This window comes from Oreochromis aureus, unplaced genomic scaffold (assembly GCF_013358895.1).
Source record: "Oreochromis aureus strain Israel breed Guangdong unplaced genomic scaffold, ZZ_aureus HiC_scaffold_58, whole genome shotgun sequence".
NCBI lineage: Eukaryota > Metazoa > Chordata > Actinopteri > Cichliformes > Cichlidae > Oreochromis > Oreochromis aureus.
In genome coordinates this window covers 35,874-42,500 of record NW_024108956.1, presented here as the reverse complement: position 1 = coordinate 42,500, position 6,627 = coordinate 35,874, and the positions used below count along the sequence as shown (strand labels likewise).

Here is a 6,627-nt window from a genome sequence, read left to right as displayed (position 1 = left end):
GCCCAAATGAAGGAAGTTTTCACTTGTACTTTTTGGGGTTGGCCTGTAGGGGGTGCTCATGAGAAGGCAGCAGGGGAGGACTCAGCATCTGGATTGATGTTTTTCTAACTAGTCTTGTACTGTTGTGTAGTTAGTGAAGTTAATCACACCAGTATAATGTGAAGGCTGGGTTGCCATGGTAACACCAGGATACTTCACAGATTTTGTTTGGAGTTTCCCAGGGTGCATCAGGAGCTTTTTAATGAAAAGGTTGGATTTTAAGTTCTGAACAATACCTGAAAAGTTTAATAAAAATAAAGCCGGCCTTGAACTGAAGGAACGAACCCTGATCCATGTTTGTTGGATGATCTGAGTGGGCTTTATCCATGACTACTCCATCACTCTGGTCAGGAATGGATCGACAGCATGTTCAGCGTCTTCGTCTGAAACTGGTTTATCATCAGATTTTAAATCACTGATGACTGGAGAATGATAAAGTTTAAGAAGCTGAAGGATCCGGACTGATGTGTGATTATCGTTCAAATAAACGAGGGAAACGTTTCAGCCAAACTACAGATTCAAGAACTGCTTGGAAACATGTTTCAGACTGAAAGCAGCTTCAAACTGTTCATGAAGAAGCTCAGAGTTTATTACATGTGATGTTTCTGAAGCCGCAGTTCAAACAGCTGAGCTTTTTGCTGCTGGATGAACAGCTGTGTGCTTTTACAACAGCTGGATGTTTGTGCTTCTGTGTTAGTGACAGAGAGACAGAGGGCTGGATGTGGTGACTGTCAGTGAGTCTGAGTTAGTGTCTTGTCACCAGTGGGAATGAGTCTCTCTGTTAATATAAAAGCAGTTTTGTGTGTGTGTGTGTGTGTGTGTGTGTGTGTGTGTGTGTGTGTGTGTGTGTGTGTGTGTGTGTTTTAAGTTTAAAGTGTTGATCAGTTTGTGAAATATAAAAAAGCGTGAGGTTTGGCCGCTCGTATCATCCGTCTGTATCACATCAGCATCACACTAAGATGTAATGCTGCTATATTTAATATCTGAAGTGTTTTGCTGCAGAATCCTTTCATATTTGTACAAAACACACAAATACTTTAACCTACTGCAATAGAATGGCAATAAAATAGTTAAAGAAATAAAATTCCTGCATGAATTCCTGTTGATGGAGGCCTGATTGTGCTCCTGATCGTCACTGTTAGGTTTTCTTCCACACAGTTGACCTCCTGGCCCGTCTGCTGAACGCTGCTGTGCTCTCACTTCATGTCTCATTCTCTCTGAATGCTGGATTTCATCTTTTAAACTGTGCCTCAGGCTTTTGACACACTCAGATGTTGAAGTTTAGTTTCTGCCCAGCTCGAGTCTTTTTCTTATTTAATAGCACATTATTTAATGTACCATGAGAAAACTGAAGCAGATGTACAGCGTGGAAATATGAAAGTCTCTGTGTAAATAAAGTTTTTAGAACATTTTCTGATGGCTGATTATTTAAAATTATGGATTAATGTATTTAATGTTATCGATTTTTCAGAGTAAAATAACGTTTTTTGTCACTTCCTGTATGAATATGTACAAAATTACAATATAAACCAAGGAAAAATGTGCTGCCAGCTGCAGGCTGATGTGTTAATGACAGTGAAGGTTTAAAACTGTCTAAAGTTGTTTGTTGTGTTTGCTGTGAGGACATGAAGCTGCTCACTGGAAACTCTCCCTGCTGCTGCAGAAATATGTGAGGAGTCCTCAGTGTTTAGATCAGAGGGAGTCTGGACTCTTGTGGTGGTGGAGCAGGGCTGAAGAACCATGCTGAACATCTGGATGGATGTGATGTGGAGCAGGACTGCTGATGACCTCAGTGGAAGGACCCACAGACTCTGGTCCTGATGAAAGGTGGAGGAGGGCTGCATCCATCTGACACTGAGAGGGGAAAAGACTTAAACATGAGAGCAGGACAATGATGTTTTCATCACACCTGAAGGAGAGCATCATCATCTGATGTGATGAGTTCAAAGAGAATAAGCAGGAAATAATCCCATCAGATCTCTTCCAACTTATTAGTTTATACATATCAACTTCTCTTGATTTTCAGCTGCATTATGTTGAGGATTACTCCAGGTTTCCAAGGTTATTCTGTTCAGTATTGTTGTCACCTTCTGTGTTTTTATGTCAGAGTCCCCCTCTGTTCTGTGTCGCGTCGTCCCTCAGTGGTGTGTGCGCTCCCCGTGTGTTCCCTGTGTTTCTTTGTGAGGTTAGCTTTGCCCAGTTTAGTTTTGTACTTTGCATGAATAAAGCCTTCTTTTGAGTTTACTCCTCGTGTGTCGTGAGTCGTGCGTTTGGGTCCACCCCTGCCTGCACACAGCTGTTTCCTGACAGTATCTGCAGCAGAAGATCCACTGGTATTTCATACTGTGAAGCATCACAATAGGTACAGATCCAATGGATTGCTCTAGTCCAGGGGTCTGCAACCTTTAACACCCAAAGAGCCACTTGGACCCGGTTTCCACGCAAAAGAAAACACTGGGAGCCATAAATACTTTTTGAAATCTAAAATGAAGATAACACTGTATATATTGTTTTTACCTTTGTGCTTTGTGTGAACAACTAAAGTAAGTAAGTAAAGTTTATTTATTAAGCGCTTTTCACAGACAGGCAGTCACAAAGCGCTGTACACAAATATTAAAATAAACAATACAATCAATAGACATTATACACAATGTAAAAGATCAAATGTAAATAATGTAAAGAATATAAAATACGTAGATCAACAAAAGGCTTGTTTGAACAGAAAAGTTTTTAACTGCTTTTTAAAAGAATCCACAGAGAAACTAAGGTGTGTTGCTAATAAAATCCATGAAGTGCTACAGAGAAAATTACATTTTATTTATGTAATTAACACATTTTGAACTCTTAAAGAAATATAACAAAAGGAAAGAAACCCAGCTGAACTAAAATGATCCATGTAGCAAACAAAAACTGTTATGAGCCGCCACCCTTTTAAAAAGTAATTGGGAAAAAAAGCTCTATGCTGCTAAAAAAAATAGATATTTGCAAAATTCTGCCTAAATATGTATTTTACCTTGTTAATGTGTGTGGCGGGGCGTGGTCTGCAGTGCCGCTGAATGGGAGTCGGACGCACCTGAGCTGCACCCACAATCACGCCTCACCGCCTTAAAGCCTGTGCTCTCTCTGCTGTTGTGTTGTCGGGCTGTGAGCTGAAGAGCTACAGCCGGCTGTATGCGTCAGCAACCGTGTGTGAAAAGTGGTCAATAAAGAGATGCTGAAAAGCATGTTCATGCAAACATCGTCGGGTCTGCCGTGATATGTTTACAATGAGACTTCTGGCCCCGAACCTCTGCGCACAGTGTCTGCAAATCGGGGCTTTCATCTTTACGCAGGACTGTAAACTGTCATCTGTGAGGCGTGAGCGGTGTTTGTTTTTAACATAGTTCACGGTGGAGAACAGCTGCTGACATAATGTGGATCCGAAGATCCATAATTGGCTGACCTGGGGTTGAAAGTCTCGATAAATGCACGGCGTTTCGGCGGGTACACCGGCTTCCCCGAGTGTGACGCTTATTTTGAGTGATGAAAAAAATAAAATAAAATATAATTTTATTTTTATATTTCAAAATCACAACAATATTCCAATATAGAGCTACAAGTTTTTTAAAAAAAGAACTAAACACAAATAAAATGCACTTCAGCGAAATATTTCTAATTTATTTTCCCAAACCACCCGGAGCCGCAGTATAAGGACTAAAGAGCCGCATGCAGCTCCGGAGCCGCGGGTTGCTCTAGTCTGTTCCTAAAAATGCATTTCCAGACTCTAACACAGCTAAAAAGTTCAGCAGTGCCTGCACCAAGACTGAAGCTATTTTCAATGGTGTGATAGCTCCACACTCAGTGGAAGTCACTCGTGAAGCTCTTAATGAAATCTGGTACAGTCATTTCTACAGACTGAAGTAACCATGGAGCAGAGAAAATATTCCCAGTCATAAGTCAGTACTTTGACCGGAAGAATGTGCAGAACGGTGGCGTGCAAACAAAATTAATTGAGGTTAGAAACACGTGAAATGAGACAGCAGAAACTATTGCACAATACCTCACTGAAACACAAAAAACAGATTGTCTGAAAAATGCGTTGTGTTTACTGGAGACAACTGCAACACAAATTCTGGAGGAATCTGACGATGAAGGAGGAAAGAATGTGTTTGCCAATGTAAAGAGGTTACTTCAGAACAAGAATCTGATTGGTGCGGCCCAGCACAGCTTTTGAAAAACTGCGTTCATCATGGAGTAGGCACAATAGACAATGATGTTGAGAACATCATGTTATCAGTATTTCCACATTTACACACTGTGCACTGAGAACCTGAAGGAGTTCTGTGAATTTGTTGATATTGAATACAGAGCAATGCTTTCTCACAGCAAGAAAAGATGGCTGTCATTGCTCAAGCAAAAGTCACCCACAGTGATCAAGACGTTTTCTGAAAATGAGCTCAGAGAGATCTACCTCTGGCACATGCACTCACTCATGTCTGTGTTCCACACCAATGTTCCAGATATAAAAGAAGAAGAAGAAAAAGGAAAGCTGTCCATTATGGAGGTTTAAAAAATGTTGAACAGTGTCCACACCATTCTTCTTGAACACAAGAGCAAAAGCTTCATGTCCCTTAAAGTTAAGGGAATACTGGCACAAAAGTGTAAAGATGGACTTGGTAAGGACTGTGACCAGTTCTGTGCTGATGTTCAGGGCCTGTACAGTGTATGTCTGGAGTATCTTGAGAAGTGGATGGCTTCCATGGAAGAGCTTTCAACATTTAGGTGGATGGATCTGAGTGAGCCACCAGACTGGAATGATGATGAAGTCTGCATCAAGTACCTAGGAGAGAAGGGAGCAGCAGTTGATGATGTCAAGTGTTTTGACTGGGTCACCAATATGAAGAAATTCACAGAGAGGTGCAGCAGTGATGAGGACTTCAGTGGAGTACCAGTGAATCAGAAGTGGACCAAATATTTTGAGAAGGCCAAAAGCATCACATGTTGCTCAGAATTACTGAAGATTGCACAGTTTGTCGTTGCACTTCTGTCACACAACGCAAATGTTGAAAGGGTTTTCTCACTAATGCAGAGTCAGTGGACTAAGGAGAGGAACCAGCTTTCTGTCGAGTCACTGAAGGGGATTCTGTTTGTGCAATAGAATTTCATTCTTATTTGTTGAGCAACCAAAAACTGCTGAGAAAGATCTGCTCCAAAGACAAATATGGGTGGTCAGAAAAGGAGGAAGAAGAAAACAAATGACTTTTCTTGTTAAATAAATGTCATATGACTGCTGCTTTGTATTATTACTTTGAGAAGAAAGAATAGAATACTTATGTTGAAAATATATTTCGGATTTTTGTTTGTTCAATAAACCTTCAAAGAAGAGGAAAACATTTAGTTACTGGTAATTTTTCTTATACACATGAGGAATTATTTCTGTACCATTATTTAATCCCAGAGGGTTTTAAGTTATCTTTTTTTGCACTTGTTGACTTTTAAAAGCCTACGTGACATGTTTTATTTCACCATTCATTAACCGCACAGAGAAGGTATCAGATAAATATGATAAAATTTTCTTTAAGCAAACAGTTATTAAAGTTCTTCATGACTGGGCCAAGTGTCCTTTTATGGAAATCAAAATATGGTCACCCTATAGTAAAATAATACTTTGGGTATCAAATGCTTCTCATTCAGATGTTAAACATCTGCAAACCATGAAGAAGTAAACATGAGTGCAACATGGAATTACTTTTATTCCTAACACTTCACAAGGATAGTAAGTTGTTAGTTAGTGGAGCACCATTATTTTAACCAGTACTTCTGGGTTAGGGTTAGGACTTCAACTTCAGCAGCTCCAGCTAACATCCATCTCACTGTTTTGGTGGGAGCTGAAAAGCTTTTGGAAGATTCTTGATTTATGACATTTTTTAAACAAATTTTATAAAACTGAGCTTCAATAGAGGGACCAGTTTCTGCTGCTGATCAGGAGTGCATTGGGACAGTTAAAAAAAAGTTATTCATAACACCATAACATTTCAAAGCAAAACTTCCTATAGATCTCCAAAATAAAAGCTCCTCCTAGATCCAGCAGGAAGTGCAGAAACCAAAATAACTTCCATATCACTTATTGCATGTAACAATAAAGTGAAAATAAATCAAACAATAAATTCACAATGAGGCAAATAATTCAGAAATTATTCCTCATTTGAAACCATTTCTTCAGCTGGGTTACATTTATGTTATGAGTGAAATTCATATAGACTCGACCAAAAAAACTCATAGAAATCCCATAAAAATAGATCATTAAAAGGAACTGAAAATGATTTCTTGATGTACAAAACTCAATTATGCTATTTGCTGATTAGATTCCGATGAACCATCATGGCAGACATGATCCCAGGAATCCCCCCGGAGATTAGACAGTGGTAGTGGTGAAGACGAGATGGAGGCTTGGATAAAGTGAAGTATGTGAAGCAGAGATTGGGAGAAGGTGCATCTGAAGTACGCAGAGTGGAGGCTGATCTGCTTGAAGAAGGCAGGCAGAAAGCAACGATCTCGGTATTGAGTTTTAGAGCGTGGGAAAGTAAAGGTGATGTAAAGAATAGACAA

General features: G+C 39.7%; 1 protein-coding gene across 2 annotated transcripts in view; it reads left to right on the top strand.

The window, feature by feature from the left end:
- LOC116332931 (zinc finger and SCAN domain-containing protein 12-like) overlaps positions 1-1,451 on the top strand; it is a 5,887-nt gene extending 4,436 nt beyond the window's left edge. For both annotated transcript variants that reach the window (XM_039607822.1, XM_039607823.1), the window contains one exon: positions 1-1,451. This exon is cut by the window's left edge and continues 943 nt beyond it. The gene's annotated coding sequence lies outside the window, so the exon portion shown is untranslated.
- The last annotated feature ends 5,176 nt before the right edge of the window (positions 1,452-6,627 follow it).